Source organism: Saccopteryx leptura, chromosome 3, assembly GCF_036850995.1.
Source record: "Saccopteryx leptura isolate mSacLep1 chromosome 3, mSacLep1_pri_phased_curated, whole genome shotgun sequence".
Lineage (NCBI taxonomy): Eukaryota > Metazoa > Chordata > Mammalia > Chiroptera > Emballonuridae > Saccopteryx > Saccopteryx leptura.
This window is the reverse complement of record NC_089505.1, coordinates 246,258,795-246,282,704: the sequence shown is the minus strand read 5'-3', so window position 1 is coordinate 246,282,704 and position 23,910 is coordinate 246,258,795. Positions and strand designations below refer to the sequence as shown.

Here is a 23,910-nt window from a genome sequence, read left to right as displayed (position 1 = left end):
TTTTTAAATTTTCCATTGATTTGAGAAGAGGGAGGGGGAAAAGAGAAAGAAAGTGGGAGGGAGGAAGAGAAAGAGGGAGGGTGAGAGAGAGAGAGAGAGAGAGAGAGAGAGAAATCATCAACTTGTTACTTCACTTAGTTCCACCTAGTTGTGTACTCATTGGTTGCTTCTCGTACCTCTGGCATGCCAGGTCAACACTATCCACTGAACCACCTGGCTAGGGCCAGATGTACAATTCTTTAAGAGTTAAAACGGGTTGGGAACCTTTCTGGCTGAGAGAGCCATGAATGCCACATATTTTAAAATGTAATTCCGTGAGAGCCATACAACAACCCGTGAACGTTACGCATTATCCAATAAAAATTTGGTGTTGTCCCGGAGTACAGCTGTGATTGGCTCCAGCCACCTGCAACTATGAACATGAGCGGTAGGAAATGAATGGATTGTAATACATGAGAATGTTTTATATTTTTAACGGGTTTTTTTTGTTTTTTTTTACAGAGACAGAGAGAGTCAGAGAGAGGAATAGACAAGGACAGACAGACAGGAACGGAGAGAGAAGTATGAATCATTACCTTTTCGTTACGCATTGTGACACCTTAGTTGTTCATTGATTGCTTTCTCATATGTGCCTTGACCGCGGGCCTTCAGCAGACTGAGTAAGCCCTTGCTTGAGCCAGTGACCTTGGGTCCAAGCTGGTGAGCTTTTGCTCAAACCAGATGAGCCCGTGCTCAAGCTGGCGACCTTGGGGTCTCGAACCTGGGTCCTCAGCATCCCAGTCCAACGCTCCATCCACTGCACCACTGCCTAGTCAGGCCTTATTTTTTTTTACTAAAGATTTGTCTGCGAGCCAGATGCAGCCATCAAAAGAGCCACACCTGGCTCGCGAGCCATAGGTTCTCAACCCGAGTTAAAAGAAAAAAAAAAGTCCTCTTTCCACCATCTTGGAGTCTGTGAAGGCCTGCTGGGAATAGAACTTCTATAACAATACATATGTCTGGAAAGCTGAGGTCCAAGGCCATTTTTGCTGGCTATAAGTGGGGTCTCAGCAACCAGAGGGAGCACATAGCTCTTCTTAAAACTGAACGTGTTGGCCTGACCTGTGGTGGCACAGTGGGATAGAGTTGACCTGGAATGCCGAGGTCGCCAGTTCGAAACCCTGGGCTTGCCTGGTCAAGGCACATATGGGCACATATCCTGTTCCTCCCCCTTCCCTCTCTCTCTCCTCTCTGAAGATTAAATAAAATCTTTAAAAAAACAACAACAAACCTGAACGTGTTATGCTGAGATGAAATGAATTCTGTCTAGACAAGATAAGATATGTGCTTATGTGTACAATGCAAAAAACAACACAGTGACTCCTGCTGGCAAACCAAGCAAAACCAGTCATCTGAAGAAAGGTAACTTATCTCATGGAAACTGGAAACAGTGGCATGGTTTCATGCTAAATGCTGAAGCAACCTTCCTGGTAAGGCTACTGGACACAGAGACCATGTAATGTACCTCAAGGAGTTAAATTTATTGAAAAATAAATAAAATTAATTTATTTTCCGGTAAAAAAAAAGGTAAGAAAAAAAAGAAAACCATGACTAGGGTTAGTTACCCTTTCTAGGCAAATGGAATGGGGAGCGAATTCTTTCAAGGCAAATGCTGTCAGTTTCAGAACTTAATCAAAGATCACCCGGCTTCTTAACCCTCAACGTTTAAATAAGTGAGGAAAATGTGATTCTTAATGAACATTATAAGCAACTGTCTCTTATTCTAATTCTCAAGCTTATTTTTCTTTAGAACCATTTTTTTCTTTTTTCTTTTTTTTTTTTAAGTGAGAGGTGGGAGGCAGGGAGGCAGAGACAGACTCCTACATGGCTCCTACTGGGATCCATCCACCCAGCAAGCCCCCTACAGGGCGATGCTCTGCTCATCTTGGGCTGCTTCTCCGTTGCTTGGTAACTGAGCTATTTTATTTCAGCACCTGAGGCGAGGCCATGGAGCCATCCTCAGTGGCTTGGGCCAAACTGCTAGAACCATTTGAGCCATGGCTGTGGGAGGGGAGGAGAGAGAGAGAGGGAGGGTGGGAGGGAGGGAGGGAGGGAGGGAGAGAGACAGAGAGAGAGAGAGAGAGAGAGAGAGAGAAGGGGAGGGGGAAGGGTGGAGAAGCAGATGGTCGCTTCTCCTATATGCCCTGACCGGGAATCGAACACAGGACTTCCACACGCCAGGCCACAGCTCTACCAATGAGTCAACTGGCCAGGGCCACTTTAGAACCTATTTCAAAAAATAATACATGTTCTTTTTATTGATAAGCAAAAAGGAGAAAATTAAGGTCACCAGTTGTTCAACCAACCAGAGTAAAGAATGATGAACAATGTGCATATAACCTTCCCTGACTTCTCTTACGTGTATTCAGACACATAGACACACACAGATACATTCCCCAACTATCCATTCTTTTTTTGTATTTTTCTGAAGTGAGAAGCAGGGAGGCAGAGACAGGATCCACCGGCAAGCCCACCGGGGGCGTTGCTCCATTGCAACTGGAGCCATTCTAGCATCTGAGGAGGATGCCATAGAGCCATGCTCAGCACCAGGGCCAACTTTGCTCCAATGGAGCCTTGGCTGCGGGAGGGAAAGAGAGAGAGAGGAAGGAGAGGAGGACGGGTGGAGAAGCAGATGGGAACTTCTCCCGTGTGTCCTGGCTGGGAATTGAACCTGGAACTTCCACACGCCAGGCCGATGCTCCACCACTGAGCCAACTGGCCAGAGCCCACGTATCCATTCTTATAGTAACAGCAAGACACACCATCATTAGCTTTTTTTTCATTTCTATCTTAACATAGCCACACTGTCTTTTGGGATGTTTCTAATGTTTTTGTATTATAAAGTTTCAATGAACTTCTTGTGTTCATTTTCTCTAATGATTTCCTTAGGATAACTCCTAGGAATAAAACTGCTATTTGGAAAGTATATTTCTTTTTCTAAGACTCTTGATTTATTGCCATACTATCATAAGACTATTTTTTTTTTGAGACAGAGAGAGAGAGGGAGAGAAACACTGATCTGTTGTTCCACTTTTCATACATTCATTGGTTGATTCAAGATTTAAATTCCAATCAGTAGTATGTAAGTGCTCATTCCACTGATTCATGAGTATCACTTTTTAAATCACTGCCAATCTCATAATCACTGCCAATCTCAAAAGAGTAAGATTGCAATTTATTGTTTACACTTACATTTCTTTGATTTTTACTAAGGCTAAATATTTTGAGATATACAGTGTGTCCGTAAAGTCATGGTGCACTTTTGACCGGAACAGGAAAGCAACAAAAGACAATAGAAATGTGAAATCTGCACCAAATAAAAGGAAAACCTTCCCGGTTTCTGTAGGATGATGTGGCAGCATGTGCGCATGCGCAGATGATGTACACACCACGTATACAGCAGAGCAGCCCATGGCCGTGCCAGTCGAGATGTGGACGGTACAGAGGAAAATTCAGTGTGTTCTGTGGCTTGCTAAATTTGAATCCGTGACCAAAGTGCAACGTGAATATCAGCGCATTTAAAATGAAGCACCACCACATAGGAATAACATTACTGGGTGGGATAAGCAGTTGAAGGAAACCGGCAGTTTGGTGGAGAAACCCCGTTCTGGTAGGCCATCAGGCAGTGACGAGTCTGTAGAGGCTATATGGGATAGCTACCTAAGGAGCCCTAAAAAATCTGTGCGTGAGCCCACATCGAACTGCACTCAATAGGTATGAAACTGGGAGAGTTTTCCTTTTATTTGGTGCAGATTTCACATTTCTACCATCTTTTGTTGCTTTCCTGTGACCAGTCAAAAGTACACCATGACTTTATGGACACACTGTATTGACACTCTTTATATTTCTTGTTAACAAGACCCTCTGTATCTTGTTAAAATACAGAGGGTCTTTGGGTTTCAATAGTCTCAGATAATGTTTTGAGTTTATGATGCTCACTTCCATAAAAACTTTAAAAAATTGAGATGTGAGGGTTCCAGCTTACGTACATCATTAGTATCATACTTACTATGTGAACAAACTATATAGTTTGGCTGCACATGGTAGACTACACAGTAACACGCATATGAGTGAGGGAGTTGGTGTCCCCCAGTATGCTTACCTATGCCATTTTGGGCTGTTAAAAGCACAGGTGTTCCGGCCTGACCAGGCAGTGGCGCAGTGGATAGAGCACTGGACCGGGATGTGGAGGACCCAGGTTCGAGACCCCGAGGTCGCCAGCTTGAGCGCGGGCTCATCTGGTTTGAGCAAAGCTCACCAGCTTGGACCCAAGGTCACTGGCTTGAGCAAGGGGTCACTCAGTCTGCTGTAACCCCCCAGTCAAGGCACATATGAGAAATCAATCAATCAACAACTAAGGAACCGCAACAAAGAATTGATGTTTCTCATCTCTTTCCCTGTCTGTCTGTCCCTATCTGTCCCTCTCTCTGACTCTCTCTCTGTCTCTGTCACAAAAAAAAAAAAAAAAAAAAAAAGCACAAGTGTTCCGTTTATTAGACTAGGGTGTGTTTCGACTTACATCAAAATTTGGTTTATGTCACTGTTGTTGGAACAGAATTTTGTCGTACCTGGAGGACCTCCTGTACTTTGCCCATTTTAAATTATCAGGGTATATATCTTTTCCTTACCTTTTTTTTGTTTTTGTTGTTTTTTTGTTTGTTTTTTAATACAGAGACAGAGAGAGAGTCAGAGAGAGGGACAGATAGGGACAGACAGACAGGAATGAAGAGATGAGAAGCATCATCAGTTTTTCGTTGTGACACCTTAGTTGTTCACTGATTGTTTTCTCATATGTGCCTTGACGGGGGGGTTACAGCAGACCGAGTGACCCCTTGCTCGAGCCAGTGACCTTGGGTCCAAGCTGGTGAGCTTTTTGCTCAAACCAGATGAGCCCGCACTCAAGCTGGTGACCTTGGGGTCTCGAAACTGGGTCCTCCGCATCCCAGTCCGATGCTCTATCCACTGCGCCACCTCCTGGTCAGGCTGGATCTAGAAGTTATTATGCTAAGTGAAAGAAGCCAGTCATAGAAATACAAGTACCTCATGGTTTCATTTATATGTGGAATCTAATGAACAAAATAAATCAAAAAACAAAATAGAAACAGGCCCTGGCCGGTTGGCTCAGTGGTAGAGTGTCAGCCTGGCGTGCGGGAGTCCCGGGTTCGATTCCCGGCCAGGGCATACAGGAGAGGCGCCCATCTGCTTCTCCACCCCTCCCCCTCTTTCCTCTCTGTCTCTCTCTTCCCCTCCTGCAGCGAGGCTCCATTGGAGCAAGGATGGGCCCGGGCGCTGGGGATGGCTCCTTGGCCTCTGCCCCAGGCGCTAGAGTGTGGCTCTGGTAGCAACAGAGCGACACCCCCTGGTGGGTGTGCCTGGTGGATCCTGGTCGGGCGCATGCGGGAGTCTGTCTGACTGTCTCTCCCCATTTCCAGCTTCAGAGAAATACAAAAAGAAAAAAAAAACAAAAACAAAATAGAAACAGACTTCTAGATACAGAGCATAGGCTGACAACTGTCAGACTGGAAGGGGGCTAAAGGGCTAGGGAGCTAGTGACAAAGGTGAAGGGATTAAGCAAAGAAAAAAAAACTTACAGACACAGGCAACACTGTGGTGACTGCAGGGGAGAATGAGGGGTGAGGGGAGGTGGAGGAGGGTGAGGGGGAATAGATGATGATGGAGAGACTTGACTTGGGGTGGTGAACACACAATGCAGTATACAGATGACATGTACCAATGTCACTCCAGTAGTCAATAATTTTTTTGGAAGAGCATAATTAAAAAAAAAAAAAAAAAAGCAGAGGGAAATTTAAGACAGAAAGAAGGAGAAAATGTGATCATGGAGGCAGAGATTGGAGCAAAGAGGCCACAAGTCAAGGAATGCCTATGGCCATAATAGTTGAAAAGGCAAAGGTCAGATTTTCCCTCTCCCTCAGCCTTCCGAGTGCAGTCTGGTCACACCTTGATTTTTTACTTCTGGCATCCGGAACTGCCAGAGAGTGAGTTTATGTTGCTTTAAACCACCTGTGTGTGGTAATTTGTTACAGCAGCCACAGGAAACTAGCACACAGAGGAATTGGGTGTGTTAAAGGCTGCTGAAAGGTCAAGAGGAAGGCTGAGGAATGCCCACAGAATTTAGGACCATGGAAATCTCTAATGAGCTTATTAAGCAGTTTCCATGGCCTGACCTGTGGTGGCACAGTGGATGGAGCGTCAACCTGGAAACGCTGAGGTTGCCGGTTCAGAACCCTGGGCTTGCCTGGTCAGGGCACATATGGGAGTTGATGCTTCCTGCTCCTCTCCCCCCCCCCCTCCCCTCTCTATAATGAATAAATAAAATCTTAAAAAAAAAAAAAAAACTTAAAAAAAAAGAGCAGTTTCCATGAAGAGAAATGAGAGTGCGAGACAAATGGAGGTATGACTTGCAGGTGATAGGAAGTATTAGATGACTCTTTCAAGGAGTCCAGCTGCCAAGAGAAGGGATAAAAATGGACAGAAACTGGAGGGATGAGAGATCCCTGGAAACCTTACTTTTAAAGAATGGAGAGTCTAGAGCAGGGGTAGTCAACCTTTTTATACCTACCGCCCACTTTTGTATCTGTTAGTAGTAAAACTTTCTAACTGCCCACCGGTTCCACAGTAATGGTGATTTATAAAGTAGGGAAGTAACTTTACTTTATAAAATTTATAAAGCAGAGTTACAGCAAGTTAAAGCATATAATAATAATTACTTACCAAGTATTTTATGTCGTATTTTCTTTAAGTTTGGCAGAATAAATCTTTATAAAACAACTTACTATAGTTAAATCTATCTTTTTATTTATACTTTTCAGGCGTCCCCAAACTACAGGCCCGCGGGCCGCATGTGGCCCCCTGAGGCCATTTATCCGGCCCCCCGCTGCACTCCCGGAAGGGGCACCTCTTTCATTGGTGGTCAGTGAGAGAAGCACTGTATGTGGTAGCCCTCCAACGGTCTGAGGGACAGTGAACTGGCCCCCTGTGTAAAAAGTTTGGGGACCTCTGCGAGTTGCTCCGCTACCGCCCACCATGAAAGCTGGAACGCCCACTAGTGGGCAGTACGGACCAGGTTGACTACCACTGGTCTATGCTGAAATATTTACATAAGGGGTCCAATAGAGAGGGAGAGGCTAAAAATACAGGAGAAAGAAGGAATAACTAATGGTGTCAGGCATGGGAAGTCAGGTGGAGATACTCATTTGATCTTCTGAAAAACTAATACATTCCCAGGATTCAAAATATAAATGCCTGGGATTCTTAATTAGTAGTAAAGAGCTGCATGGTGAGCATGAAGTCACAGCTGAGAAAAGAAGAGCCACTGGGAAAGAAAAGTGATCGGGAGAGACGTGGCCCATTACAATGCCACGAGGAGCACCCTCACTCCACGGCAGGGTTCACTTCCCTGGTGGCAGGACTGCATGTCTCCCTAATGCAAGTCTCAAGGCCCAACAGTTGTCGGGTAAACCTACCAACCTCCAACTTTGTGGCTTTATTTTTATTTCCTCTTTTAATTTTTCAAGGGTTTTATATATATACACACACACACATTTTAAAGCTTCATAAGCAGGCCCTGGCTGATTGGCTCAGTGGATAGAGTGTCAGCCCATCATATGGATGTCCCAGGTTCAAATCCCAGTCAGGGCACACAAGAGAAGTGACCATCTGCTTCACTTTTCCTCCTTCTCCCCCTTCTCTTCCTCTTTCCTTTCCAAAGCCAATGGCTCGGCTGGTTGGAGAGTTGGCCCTGGAAGCTGAAGATAGCTCAGCTGATTGGAGCACTGGCCCCAGACAGGGGTTGCTGGGTGGATCCCAGCCAGGGTGCTTACAAGAATCTGGCTCTATCTCCCCTCCTTTAACTAAAAAAAAAAAAAGCTTCATAAGCAATACAAGAATTTTATAAAGTCTTTTAAATTCACATAGCACTTTTTTTAATTCAGTGAGAGGAGGGGAGGCAGAGAGACAGACTCCCGCATGTGCCCTGACAAGCCCAGTAGGGGGCACTGCTCTGTTGCTCAGCAACCAAGCTCTACTCAGCACCTGTCTCAGAGTCCACGGAGCCATCCTCACGCCTGGGGCCAACTTGCTCCAATCAAGCTATGGTTGCAAGAGGGGAAAAGAGAGAGAGAGAAGCGAGAAGGAGAGGGATAGAAAAGCACATGGTCACTTCTCCTATGCCCTGACTAGGAATCGAATCCGGAACATCCACATGCCAGGCCGACACTATACCACTGACCCAACCAGCCAGGGCCCATATAGGACATATTTTTATATCTCATGTTATACTCAGCACTAAAATAACTTGTCTTCTTTTACAAAGTAAAAAAACCCATCAACTTTCCTTCATCATTTGGTGGAAGTTCAAAGTGGATGGGTGGCAGGATAAGCAGTTCACCTTTTACAGAGGGTGGGATGGGAGAACAGGTGAGATATGTACATAGTGGTTTTAAAGATTCCAGATCAATCTCTCATTACAATGGTCTTGTGCCTTCTATTCCATTTTATTTATTCTCAGAGAAGAAGCATGGACTTTAATAGGAAATAAGGGAGTAATCACCCTGCTAAGCTTTCTTTATATTGACCTCAACACACAAATGCTCCATTAGTTATCTTTTATTTGATGCAAGAGAAAGGCTTGTGGCCCTGGCTGGTTGGCTCAACAGCAGAGCGTCATCCCAGTGTATGGATGTCCTGGGTTCGATTCCCAGTCAGGGCACACAGGAGAAGCGCCCATTTGCTTCTCCACTCCTCCCCTTCGGGTTTCTCTTCTCACTCTCTTCTCCTCCCCTTCTGCAGCCAAGGCTCAATTAGAAAGAGTTGGCCCCAGGCGCTGAGGATGGCTCTATGGCCTCCTCCTCCTGCGCTAAAAAATGGCACCGGAGCAAGGGCCCCAGATGGGAGGAGCATCGCCCCCTAGTGGGCTTGCTGGGAGGATCCCAGTTGAAGCACATGCGGGAGTCTGTCTCTGCCTCCCTTCCTCTCACTAAAAATAAAAAAAAAATTTTTTTAATTAAAAAAAAAAAAAGTAAAAGGCTTGCTAACAGAATGTCAATGCCCTTGTCAAGCACACAGTACTATACTTACCTGCAATTAGAAGTTAGTAAAAAGCTTTTTTTTTTGTGACAGAGACAGAGAAGGGACAAATGGGCAGGAATGGAGAGATGAGAAGCATCAATTCTCTGTTGTGGCTTGTTTTTAGTTGTTCATTGACTGCTTTTTCATATATGCCTTGGGGGAGGAGCTACAGCAGAGTGACTCCTTGCTCAAGTCAGTGACCTTGGGCTCAAGCCAGCGACCCTGGGCTTTAAGCCAGCGACTTTTGGGCTCAAGCCAACAACCACGACCCCACGTTCAGACTGGTGAGCCAGCTGGATGAGCTCATGCTCAAATCGGCGACCTCGGGGTTTCGAACCTGGGTCCTCTGCATCCCAGTCTGACGTTCCATCCACTGTGCCACTGCCTAGTCAGGCAGTAAGAAGCTTTCAAAAGCTTATTACCTGACAAGTCAAGAGTAAAATTATTTAGGTTCTCTAATAGAAAATACATTAAAAGCAGAAGTAAATTACGAATAGAATTATCTTCTAAGTTAAACTCAAGGCGGTCATATTAGGAAGATGATATAAACAGAACACAATCTCTCTTGTGTCCTCTACTGACTGATCTATAAATTTGCCCTGATGAAATGGACTCTGAAAATCTGGATACAATCACTCTAGGAAGAATGACAACACTGAACATAACTACACAGTGTAGTTAGTTCTCAGACCAGAGCCAAGACTATAAAATGGCAGCATACTCAAATAGGATTAAGGATGCGTTTAGCAAGTACTGAGAAGGCATATTTCTATTCAGTGGCTCTCAACTTCTAGAGTGTAACAGAATCACCCAGAAGCTTTCCACATCGTACCACTTAGATCAGGAGTCCCCAAACTACGGCCCATGGGCAGCAGGTGGCTCCCTGAGGCCATTTATCCGGCCCCCGCCGCACTTCCGGAAGGGGCACCTCTTTCATTGGTGGTCAGTGAGAGGAGCACATTGACCATCTAATTAGCCAAAAGCAGGCCCATAGTTCCCATTGAAATACTGGTCAGTTTGTTGATTTAAATTTACTTGTTCTTTATTTTAAATATTGTATTTGTTCCCGTTTTGTTTTTTTTTTACTTTAAAATAAGATATGTGCAGTGTGCATAGGGATTTATTCCTAGTTTTTTTTATAGTCTGGCCCTCCAACGGTCTGAGGGACAGTGAACTGGCCCCTGTGTAAAAAGTTTGGGGACCCCTGATTTAGATGTTCTGATTTGTTAGACCTAAGCCAAGGCCAACATATTTATTTTTGCTTATTAACTGCCATACGTGATTCTGATTGTAGAAAGACTAAATAAAGACTAAGGACAATTCTTGCAATACAGTGGCAAACTGTACATGGAAGAGTCCAAATCTCAATTGCCCTAATTCCTATTGAGTAGTTCCCAAATCTGTGTTCTACAAAAAACCAGTCTTGTGAATGCTTGTTGGGGGAAAAAAAATCTATGGCTGCCTGACCAGAGCGCCAGTCTGGGACACTGAGGACCCAGGTTTGAAACCCCAAAGTCACTAGCTTGAGCGTAGGCTCATCAGCTTGAGTGTGGGATTATAGACATGACCCAGTGGTCACTGACTTGAGCCCAAGGTCATTGGCTTGAGGAAGGGGTCACTGGCTCGGATGGAGGCCCCCAGTCAAGGCACATATGAGAAAGAAATCAATGAACAACTAAGGTACTGCAACTATGATTTGATGCTTTTCATCTCTCTCCCTTCCTGTCTGTCTGTCCCTGTCTATGCCTTTCTCACTTAAAAAAAAAAAAAAAAAGCCCTGGCCGGCAGGCTCAGTGGTAGAGTGTTGGCTTGGCATGTGGAAGTCCCGGGTTCAATTCCTAGCTAGGGCACACAGGAGAAGCACCCATCTGCTTCTCTATCCCTCCCCCTCTCCTTTCTATCTCTTTCATCCCCTGCCACAGCCAACGCTCCACTGGAGCAAAGTTGGCCAGGGCGCTAAGGATGACTCCATGGCCTCCACCTCAGGTGCTAGAAAGGCTCTGGTTGCAACAAAGCAACGTCCCAGATGGGCAAAGCATTACCCCCTGGTGGGCTTGCCGGGTGGATCCCTGTCAGGCACATGCAAGAGTCTGTCTCTCTGCCTCCCTGCTTCTCACTTCAGAAAAATACAAAAAATAAATAAATAAATAAATAAATAAATAAATAAATAAATAAATAAATAAATAAAAAGCCTGACCAGGCAGTGGCGCAATGATTAAGCATCAGACTGTGATGCAGAGCACCCAGGTTCAAAACCCGAGGTTGCCAGCCTGAGCGCGGGGTCGCTGGCTTGAGCATGAGATCACAGACATGACCCCAGAGTCGCTGGCTTGAGCCCAAAGGTTGCTAGCTTGAGCACGGGGTCACTCACTCTCCTGTAGTCCCCTCTTCGCCCCGTCAAGGCACATATGAGAAAGCAATCAATAAACACTAAGGTGTAGCAACAAAGAATTGATGCTTTTCATTCCTCTCCCTTCCAGCCTGTATGTCCCTGTCTGTCTCTTTGTTTCTCTGTTCCTGTCACAAAAATATAAATAAATAAATTTCCATAAATGAATTCATTGCTCTGAGAAGTACTGTTTATAACTACCAAGCATTTCTCTAATAATTAATTGCCTTTATTATTTATTTACCACATTTTTAATCTAACAGTTACTAACAGCACACAAACTTAAGAACCATGCCATAAGAATGTTTTGTGACATTACTATTATCCTAGTGGAAATGTACAGAACAGACAAAAAATGCACTCCATAAAGCATCTGAAGGTACTTCCAAAGGTAGAATCAACAGACTTGCCTAAAGTCAGTAACAAGCTCTCTGCCCAGACCTGTCCTCAATTTCTATACCCACAGGTAAAGGCCTTCAATTGTCCTCCAAGTAGTAATTATAAATATATCATTGGATGGTGGTCATCACAGGGACCTTGGCTGCTCCATAGCTAGCTCCAAAAAGATATTTGCCATTAACAGGGGAAATACTGAGAACTGATGTTTTTAGCAGATAACACTAATAAAAAACATTCCAAATGGGCAAATTATTACATATGAAGTATGTGTAACTTTTCTCAATAACAATCTCAGTAACAAAACAAAAGCTTCTAAATGTCTTAGACTGATTGGCTAATAGTTCCAGTTTTTTAAATGTGTAATACCAGAAATGACACTATAGAAGCCTAAATACAATTTCTGCCTGAGGTCTCCCCCACCTCCACCCTCATTTCACATTTGATTATACATATATGTATTTGAGTGCATATATATATTATACATACATACATCATTTGTTCTGGGAACAGTCTATTGCCCTTAGAAGTTTTTTGAGGGCAAAAATCAAGTCTTTCACAGCTTCTTAGCATGCCTTTATGTACTCAGCAGGTCCTCAATAAATAATTTGTTGACTCTCATATCTAAAATGCTGTATTCCAAACCTCATTTACTAGGAAGGACATTCATGCTTAGGGGCTAGGATCTGCAGCTGAGCACTCTTTTTTTTTTTTTTTACAGAGAGAGTCAGAGAGAGGGATAGACAGACAGGAACAGAGAAATGAGAAGCATCAATCATCAGTTTTTCATTGCGCATTGCAACACCCCAGTTGCTCATTGATTGTTTTCTCATATATGCCTTGACCACGGGCCCTCAGCAGACCAAGTAACCCCTTGCTCCAGCCAGCGACCCTGGGTCCAAGCTGGTGAACCTTTGCTCAAACCAGATGAGCCTGAGCTCATGCTGGCAACCCTGGGGTCTCGAACCTGGGTCCTCGGCATCCCAGTCCGACGCTCTATCCACTGCGCCACCACCCGGCCAGGCTGAGTACTCCTCTTTTTTTTTTTTTTTTGCATTTTTACGAAGCTGGAAACGGGGAGGCAGTCAGACAGACTCCCGCATGCGCCCGACCAGGATCCACCTGGCATGCCCACCATGGGGCGATGCTCTGCCCATCTTGGGGCATCGCTCTGCCGCAATCAGAGCCATTCTAGCGCCTGAGGCAGAAGCCACAGAGCCATCCTCAGCGCCCGGGCAAACTTTCCTCCAGTGGAGCCTTGGCTACAGGAGGGGAAGAGAAAGACAGAGAGGAAGGAGAGGGGGAGGGGTGGAGAAGCAGATGGGCGCTTCTCCTGTGTGCCCCGGCCGGGAATTGAACCCGGGACTCCTGCACGCCAGGCCGACACTCTACCACTGAGCCAACCGGCCAGGGCCTGAGCACTCTTCTTTGAGTATTAAGTTATTCTCCTCAGCCAGTGACACAATCATTCAGGAATCTGTTAAATTACTATTGAAAGAATAAAAAGCTCTCTTACTTCTAGTAAATTTTTTTATGAGTTCTTGTGTACTATATTAGCATCTACTAACACTAGGTAACTATAACATAACATTCTCTTCATGAGCTAGCTGTAGGCTAGGCATAAAAACTTGCCACAGTAAAGTTAAAAAAAACTAGAAAAAAAAACATACAATGGGTCCCCCAAAAAAATCACCAAAAGGGACCACATGTTTATTTTATACCTTTCTGGCAAAAAGGACTGTTCACCACAGCAAAGTGGGGAGAGGGCAGCCAAGCAGTCTAAATACATATGTAATGAGGTAGAGAAAACTATATTCACCAGAAGTCTTTTCAGAAAGGGCACCTCCATTTTAGGTGGGACAAACTTCTTGAAAATTAACTTGGATAGGAGAGTCCTTGAGGGATGAGTATAAGAACAAAAGCTGTTCCATGAGAGAGAGGAATGTTTCCCTGGTTAATGGGGGCACAGTGCTGGAATGAGTCAAGAAACAATTTCAGATAGGAAAGGCCCCACACTGCACAATGTGGTCCTTACCCAAAGACCTTAAATTGTCAGTAAAACTACTAGAGCCATATAAAGCTTGGCGGCCTGTGGGTTTTTTGGTATGGAAACTGTTGAAGAGGCAGGATTTGACCATCTAATTTGCAAGGGCAAAATCGAATTGGGAAAGTAGGTCATCAACTGAAAAAGTATTTGAAGAAAGCTTACCCAGACCTCTAACAGAAACAGGGGGCACCATAGGACAATTAAGTTACAAAGAGCAAATAAGCAATCTACCCAAATACAAGGGGGAAAGATGAGAATAAAATAACAGCACTTCTAAGTACTTCACTAACATTCTTTTAATCTTTACAACAATGCTAGGAAGTAGGTGCTATCATCATCCTGGTTTTTCAGATGAATTCTCCACCATTCAGAGATTAATTAAACAACTTGCCTAAAGTACAATCCAAGTAAGTGCCAGAACTGGGGCTTAAGTTTAGGTCCTCTGTCTCCAAAGTCCATGCTCTTAGCCACTACCCTAACCTCTCATACTCCCCACTTTAGTTCCAGAATGGCTATTCCTTTTTTTTTTCTTTTTGAGAGTCAGAGAGAGGGACAGATAGGGACAGACAGGAAGGGAGAGATGAGAATAATTCTTTGTTGTGGCTCCTTAGTTGTTTATTGATTGCTTTCTCATATTTGCCTTGTGAAGGGGGGCGGGCGGGCTACAGAAGAGTGAGTTACCCCTTATTCAAGCCAGTGACCTTGGACTCAAGCCAGCGACCTTCGGGCTCACATCAGTGACCATGGGGTCATGTCTATAATCCCACGCTCAAGTTGGTAACCTTGAGCTCAAGCTAGTGAGCCCATGCTCAAGCCAGATGAGCCTGTGCTCAAGCTGGTGACCTCAGGATTTCGAACCTGGGTCCTCCGTGTCCCAGTTTGAAGCTCTATCCACTGTACCATCCACCTAGTCAGGCCAGAATGACTATTCTATAAAACTCTGATTTTTCTTAAATATTGCTAATGGGAGTAGAGAAACGAGGCTGAAAAAAATTCTATTCAATAAGACCAAGTCTTTGGAAAGAAAATACAAACCAGGTCATACCACATGCTAGTGTGTTTAAATCAAAATAAATTATATTCTGTCAACCTGGAATGCTGAGGTCGCCGGTTCGGATCCTCACTCCTCTCTAAAATCAATACATAAAATCTTAAAAAATATATAGTTAAAAATGAAAATAAATTATATTCTCTACCATAAACATTCAAAGTTGTTAGAAAGCTTTCTAAAACACAATGTAGATTTGGGAGCCTCATTCTCAGACATTCTGAATCATAATCTCCTAGTGATAGGGGAAACTCAAGAGTTAAAATGTTAACTTAAACAATGGTGACTTTGGTTATGTTCAATGGGCATAATGCTTAATTCAAGTAAAAGCTTTGTTCCAGGAACTGGGATACTTGAACAGGCCCACAGGACTTAGAGATCTGCGAGTAATACCCTTTCCTGCGAGCACCCCACCTTTGTGCCCAGGGGACTATAAGCAACGCCCTTGAACTCCAAGGACAGGAACTCTCGCTGACAATAATTCAATTTACTTTGACTATAATCCGATTAGCTCTCCCTTGAAATCCCAAAACCCTTATGTACTCTTTTCTTCCCCTTATAAAAGTGGTTGGCTGGGGAAAGGGAGTTAAGATGATACAGAATATAAACCCCTTCTCCCCAGCGTGGCGACCATCGGAATAAAGTACCCATACAGTGTCGATCTCTGTCTCTGAATTGGTGACAGGCAGCACTAACTCTAGTATATTTTCTGGATTCACTAAGATGGAGACTATGGATGGATCTGCATTTTAAACAACTTCACCAAGTATTTTTATGTAGTCAGCTGGGCTCTATGCCTCTGACCACACTGGTGCTGGTCCCAAGCGAATATTCACCAGCCTGTGGTGAAATAAGGAAATACAGTGTTTTTCATAAAGTTAAATTTATTTAATTTGAATTTTTTTTGCATTCAATAAGGCCCTTCTATGTTTTTTGGTATTTAGAGATCATATACTTTTATAAAATGATATTAATAAGAATGTTTTTACAACCCTTAGTTTAAAAAAATGTAATCCTATGCTATTCTCAAAATATTTTTTAAAATTTATAGGCCTGTAAAATCCTAAAAATGAGTATCTCTGACCTAATCACTTTTGAAAATTGCAATGTGCAGCCAAGTTTCAGAAGCACTGGTCTAGTCTGTAGGACAGGGTCCCCAAACTACGGCCCGCGGGCCACATGTGGCCCCCTGAGGCCATTTATCCAGCCCCCGCCGCACTTCCGGAAGGGGCACCTCTTTCATTGGTGGTCAGTGAGAGGAGCATAGTTCCCATTGAAATACTGGTCAGTTGGTTGATTTAAATTTACTTGTTCTTTATTTTAAATATTGTATTTGTTCTCGTTTTGTTTTTTTTACTTTAAAATAAGATCTGTGCAGTGTGCATAGAGATTTGTTCATAGTTTTTTTTATAGTCCGGCCCTCCAATGGTCTGAGGGACAGTGAACTGGCCCCCTGTGTAAAAAGTTTGGGGACCCCTGCTGTAGGATCTAGTTTTCTACTCTTCTTTTCCTCACTCAAAGTCTTCTCTGAAGGAAAAGGGGAACAAAACTGGAGTGTTTCCAAGTAAGGAATCTGCCCAATCCACAGTTTGCAATACCAATTATTCCTTCAATGCTGGCCCGGCTGATCAACTTGAAAACTGAGGCTGTTAGCAGTAAAACAGAAATTAGGTAGCAAATGAGAAAAACTTGTTTAAGCAAATCTCTGTGAAAATGTGTAGCTTCCAGAGTCTCTAGCTTAAAGATCCCATAAGATGCCTAAATTTAGAACAAGTATCTTTGTATTGTGGGGGGAGGGGGCGATCTTTGCATATATATATATATATATATATATATATATATATATATATATATATATATATAAAAAACAGTATGTGTATTACATGTATATGTACACGCGTGTAGGTATATGTGTGTATATATACCTATCTATTCCTTCATAGCTGTCTCCTGTATCCAGCTTCTATGCCAGGTCTATGATTTTGGCCTTCACTTTTCATTTGCTGAGGGATTATAAGAATCACAAGTATTACCTCAAACAATGCAATGCCAAATCACTAAAACAATAAAAAAATCCATTCTACTTCTGATGTTTTATGGAGCGGACTATTCTCCAACATTCCAATAAGATAAAATAATTCCAATGATTACTTTTTTTAAAAAAGTTTCTCTTATTAAGTTCCTGTTTTAAAAAATTTCAGGAATATCTTTTTTTTTTTTTTTTTTTTTGTATTTTTCTGAAGCTGGAAACGGGGAGAGACAGTCAGACAGACTCCCGCATGCGCCCGACCGGGATCCACCTGGCACGCCCACCAGGGGCGACGCTCTGCCCACCAGGGGGCGATACTCTGCCCCTACAGGGCGTAGCTCTGCCGCGACCAGAGCCACTCTAGCGCCTGGGGCAGAGGCCAAGGAGCCATCCCCAGCGCCCGGGCCATCTTTGCTCCAATAGAGCCTTGGCTGCGGGAGGGGAAGAGAGAGACAGAGAGGAAGGAGGGGGTGGGGGGGGGGGTGGAGAAGCAGATGGGTGCTTCTCCTGTGTGCCCTGGCCGGGAATCAAACCCAGGTCAGCCGCACGCCAGGCTGACGCTCTACCGCTGAGCCAACCGGCCAGGGCCAAAAATTTCAGGAATATCTTTAAACACACAATACTTTCTATTTAATAAGCACGCAAAGTTGCCTGACCAGGCGGTGGTGCAGTGGATACAGTGTAGGATTTGGATGCTGAGGACCCAGGTTCAAAATCCCGAGGTCACTGGCTTGAGCATGGTATCATAGCCATGATCCCATGGTCGCTGGGTTGAAGCCCAAGGTCACTGACTTGAGCCCAAGGTCGCTGGCTTGAGCAAGGGGTCACTCACTCTGCTGTAGCCCACCGGTCAAGGCCATATGAGAAAGCAATCAATGAACAACTAAGGAGCCGCAATGAAGAATTGATGCTTCTCATCTCTTTCCTTTCCTGTCTGTCTCTATCTGTCCCTCTCCCTGTCTCTCTCTCTCAAAAAAAAAAAAAAAAACCCCAAAAAACAAAAACCATAATCTCCTCACAACTCTCACCCTTAATCAAATATGTCTTATTTTTATGAGTTAGATAAGAAAGCAATCTTCAATGAGAGATTTCATCTGAAATGTATACTCAGGTATCAGTTCCCATCCAGCTTGATTACATATAATACATTTTCAGAAATCATCATCTTCTTTTTGTTTTTAGAAGAGAGAAAGGGAAATAGAGAGAGAGAGAGAGAGAGAGAGAGAGAGAAAGGGAAGAGCAGGAAGCATTAATTACCCATATGTGCCTTGACTAGGCAAGCCCATGGTTTTGAACCGGCGACCTCAGAGTTCTAGGTCAACGCTTTATCTATTGCGCCAACACAGGTCTGGCCATAAATCTTAAATTCTAAAAAAGGATCTTTATAATGTGAGCCTCAGACAATCTAGGAATTCTATAATAAAACATCCACTAGGTCAGAATATGTCAAACTTACTTGAGAAGTAATGTGTAATTATTTGCTCCACCTTAGAACTGCATTTGACAAGGTGTTCAAGTTTAGGATTTTTTTCACCTTCATATTTCTAAGATAAAATTAAACCAGAATACCCCATTCTTCAAAGCTTTTAGCACAGCAAACTTCTTGCTTTCAATGAGAATTAAGCAGAACCCTGGAAGGCACACTGTTTATCTTTGAGACTGCAGAACTAAACATTTATATCTGTTCAATATTAAAGCAAAGGTCCTATAAACCCTCAGATGGTGAGTGTAATAATACCACAGTACTAGCCTCAGTAATAAAAAAGACAACAAGAACACTACAAACTAAAGGCAGCTCTCACCAGACAATTACATGTTGTAGTGTTCCTATTTACACTAAAATCACTGTTAAACCTCACTACCCTCAGATTATAGAAATCTGAAATACTTGGCAATGACTCGTAAACAGCGAGAGAATAAAACGTTGGGCAAGCCTAGTCTATAGCCCACACAGCACTTACTTTCAAAAAGCAGATACGGTAATTCCCAAGCAGCAACTGTTCCAGAGCACCAAGAACTGAAGAGTCTTCTAGTATACACATAACTCAACATATTAAAAAAAAAACTAAAAAACAAAAACAAAACTAGCTCAAAAGAAAACTACAGACCTATTTTTATGCTACAAATGTGTAAGTTCAAATAAAACATGAGCCAGTGACCCCTTGCTCAAGCCAGCAACCTGTGGGCTCAGGTCAGCAACCATAGGGTGATGTCTATGATCCCACACTCAAGCTGGCCACCTCAGGGTTTCGAACCTGGGTCTTCAGTGTCCCAGGTTGATGCTCTATCCACTGTACCACCACCTGGTCAGGCAAAAGCAAAACCACTTTACTCAAAAAGGGTTCAGCCAAGAAATGCAAGATGATCTAAAATTGAGAAATATAAAAATGTATGCTAGCCTGACCTGTGGTGGCGCAGTAAGTGTCAACCTGGAAATGCTGAGGTTGCCGGTTCAAAACCCTGGGCTTGCCTGGTCAAGGCACATATAGGAGTTGATGCTTTCTGCTCCTCCCTTCTCTCTCTCTCTCTCTCTCTCTCTCTCTCTCTCTCTCCCTCCCTCCTCTCTATAATGAATAAATAAAATCTTTAAAATTAAAACAAAAAAACCCAGGTCATTTAAAAATGTATTCTATCATATTATTAAAAGGAAAAAAACTACATGAGCATCTCAATATTTGCCAGAATTTAATAAAATTTAATATCCATTAAAAAAACCATTTTAGCCTGACCTGGAGGTAGCTCAGTGGATAGAGAATCAGATAGGGAGGCAGAGGACCCAGTTTCGAGACCCTGAGGTCACTGGCTTGAGCCCAAGGTTGCTGGCTTAAGCAAGGGGTCATTTGCTGTAGCCCCCTGTCAAGGCACACATGAGAAAGCAATCAATGAACAACTAAGGTGCTGCAACAAAAAATCGACTCTTCTCATCTCTCTCCCTTCCTGTCTATCTGTCTCTATCTGTCCCTCTCTCTGTCTCTATCTCTGTCACACACACACACACACACACACACACACACACACACACAAATCATTTTAGAAAGGAATAAAATCAAGTTTCTTTAGTGCAATCAATATACTCACATAAGCATCTCTCTGACTCAAACCTTTAGTGCAGGGGTCGGGAACCTTTTTGGCTGAAATAGCCATGATCGCCACATAATTTAAAATGTAATTCCGCGGCCCTGGCCGGTTGGCTCAGTGGTAGAGCGTCGGCCTGGCGTGCAGGAGTCCCGGGTTCAATTCCCGGCCAAGGCACACAGGAGAAGCGCCCATCTGCTTCTCTACCCCTCCCCCTCTCCTTCCTCTCTGTCTCTCTCTTCCCCTCCCAGAGCCAAGGCTCCACTGGAGCAAAAAGTTGGCCCAGGCGCTGAGGATGGCTCCATGGCCTCTGCCTCAGGCACTAGAATGGCTCTGGTTGCAACAGAGCGACGCCCCAAATGGGCAGAGCATTGCCCCCTGGTGGGCATGCCAGGTGGATCCCGGTCGGGCGCATCCTGGTTGGGCGCATGCGGGAGTCTGTCTGCCTCCCGGTTTCCAACTTCAGAAAAATACAAAAAAAAAAAAATGTAATTCCGTGAGAGCCATACAACAACCAGTGTACATTATGTATTATCCAATAAAAATCTAGTGTTGTTCCGGAGGACAGCTGTGATTGGCTCCAGCCACCCGCAACCATGAACAAGAGTGGTAGGAAATGAATGGATTATAATACATGAGAATGTTTTATATTTTTAACGTTATTTTTTTTTATTAAAGATTTGTCTGCGAGCCAGATGCAGCCATCTAAAGAGCCACATCTGGCTCACAAGCCATAGGTTCCCAACCCCTGCTTTAGTGCATCCTATTAAAGACAGGAAAAAGATTAGAAAACTACACTATCATGACTACTTGTAACTTTGAATACTAGCACTCAGTGCAGTCCATCAAGAACACAAGATAAGAGGTACTACTATCACAAAGAAAAAGGCAAGATTATCCCTTCTTTGTCAATATGATTTTTATTTTTTAGCAAGATTAAGAATCAATAGAAAACTATTAGAAACAGTAAGAGAACTTAATAGTAAGACTGGTTGCAAAATAAACATATAAAATAAAGTTTTCAAATAAACCAACAACCAGGTCAAATAAAGATCCAAATTATCATACCACACACTCCCACACAAAATTTAAAATTCTTCAAAATAAACCTAATAAATATATAGACTATAAAACAATTTATTGTCAGAATTTTCAGATTACTTGAAAAATGAATGGACATATTGTAAAATATTAACTCTTCCCAATTAATCTCGTTTTGTTAAATTCTGGTAAAACCATCAAAGAGAGTTTTTTTAAAAACTTGACCAACTAATTCTAATTTCAGGTTGGTTAATAACTGCATACTAGTCAACAGAATGTTTAAAAAGAATAAAGAGAAATATAAAATTAATTAAAACAGTAAAGAATGAGCATAGAAATAGAGTATTAATGTAACAGAAAGCCCAGAAATAGGAATCTGGTTTAGGTTACGAGTTGCATTTCAAATAGTGGAGAGAGAATAAACATTGGGACAACTAGCTAGCCTCGTTCAACTGAAAGTGGGAGGGCAAATAAAAAACAAACTGCCTACCTTCACACAAAAGTAAATTACATACTGATTAAGGTTTAAAATGTTAAAATATACAATATTCAAATAAATATTTTTAACTTTGGGATGAATGAAAGTCATTCCTAGTAAGCCACCAAGGTGAAAAGTCACAAAAGAAAGAGAGAGAGAGAAAAAAGAATATATGTGAGTACACTACAGAAAAAAAAATACTTTCATTCGGGAAAATAACAAAAATGAGGTTAAATGGCAAATTATTATCTGGGGCAAAGAATTTGCAATCTCAACAACTACTAAAAGATTTATGTCCTTAGCCTATAAAGAAATCTTCAATTACTATAAAAAAGACAAATGCTACCTGAGCAGGCAGTGGCTCAGTGGACAGAGCATTGGCCTGGGGCACAGAGGACCCAGGTTCAAAACCCTGAGGTCACAGGCTTGAGCACAGGGTCGCTGGTTTGAGTAAGGGGTCACTAGCTAGACTGCAGCACACATCCCCCCCCCCCCATCAAGGCATATATGAGAAAGCAATCAATGAACAAACAACTAAGGTGCCACAATGGAGAACTGATGATTGATGCTCCTCATCTCTCTCCCTTCCTATCCATGTGTCCCTCTCTCTGTCCATCTGTCTCTCTTGCTAAAAAAAAAACAAACCAAAAAACAAAAGACAAATGCTTCAATAGAAAATAAGCAATGAAGAAACAGGCAATTCTCACAGAAATAAAAATTGCCAATAAGCATATAAAAAGTCAAAGACACTAGAAATCAAAGAAATGTAAATTAAAAGTGAGATTTTTCTGCTTAAAAACATGTAAAGATAACAAATGTAGGGAGGAAAGTGGAGTTCTCACTCAACTGTGGGTGGGAATATAAATGGAAGCAATTTTTCTATGGGATAATTTGAAAATGTATATTAAAACTGTTTTGTACTTTTTTCCTCAAGAAATTCAACTTCTAGAAATTTAGTCCAAAAATACTTGTTCAATTCGGCTAAAATGAATGCACTGGAATTTCATTACAGGTGTGACAATAGTTAACAATGCATGTCCAGCTATTAAAAATGATGCCAAGAGCCTGACCAAGCGGTGGTGCAGTGGATAGAGCGTCGGACTGGGATACCAAGGACCCAGGTTCGAGACCCCCGAGGTCGCCAGCTTGAGTGCGGGCTCATCTGGTTTGAGCAAAGCTCACCATCTTGGACCCAAGGTCGCTGGCTGGAGCAAGGGGTCACTCGGTCTGCTGAAGGCCCACGGTCAAGTCACATATGAGAAAGCCATCAATGAACAACTAAGGTGTCGCAATGCACAACGAAAAACTGATGATTGATGCTTCTCATCTCTCTCTGTTCCTGTCTGTCTCCCAATCTCTGACTCTCTGTCTCTGTAAAAAAAAAAAAAAAAATGATGCCAAGAATCTACAGTGGTCCCTCATCTATTGCAGAGGTTAGAATTCAGAACCCCACCCCACCCCTTCACCCCCCGCGATAGAAAGTCCCTGAAGTAGCGACCCCATATTTATTTATTTACATATATTTAAGGCTTTATAAACCCTCCCCACACTTTTTTTTTTTTTTTTTTTTTTGCAGAGACAGAGAGAGTCAGAGAGAGGGACAGACCGATGACAGGAAGGGAGATGAGAAGCATCAATTCTTCATTGTGGTTCCTTAGTTGTTTATTGATATTGATTTCTCATATGTGCCTTGGGAGGGGGGCGCTACAGCAGACCAACTGACCCTTGCTCAAACCAGATGAGCCCGCGCTCAAGCTGGCGACCTCGGGGTCTCGAACCTGGCTCCTCCTCGTCCTAGTCCCACGCTCTATCCACTGCGCCACCGCCTGGTCAGGCTCACCACACTCTTATAAACCTTTCCCATACTATTACTAAACTTTCCTACACTCTTATAAACACTTCTATGCTCTTAAATACTTCCTACACTTAAACCTATGTAATTTTAACATATAAAATTCTACATTACGTATTTTATTTCCATTTAATATTCTTTTAATGTTAATTAATATTTTATATTGTTTTCAATTTTTTAGGCTAGAAAATGTTTATTTTCCCGCAAAAACAATCAAAATAATAAATTTATAAAAATACCCATATACCACAAAATCCTGCAATATAGCGAAAAATCCACGACACAAAATTAGATATACATATACGATTTAAAAATCTCCGATACAGTGAGACCACAAAAGTAAACCGTGATATGGCAAGGGACAACTGTATTTACTGCCCTGAAAATAATCCCAAAACATAGTAAGTGAAAAAAAAGGCTATATATTAT

General features: G+C 42.8%; 1 protein-coding gene across 1 annotated transcript in view; it reads right to left on the bottom strand.

The window, feature by feature from the left end:
• The window catches only part of PAIP2B (poly(A) binding protein interacting protein 2B), a 40,879-nt gene that overhangs the window by 7,330 nt on the left and 9,639 nt on the right, over window positions 1–23,910 (bottom strand). The window lies entirely within an intron of this gene.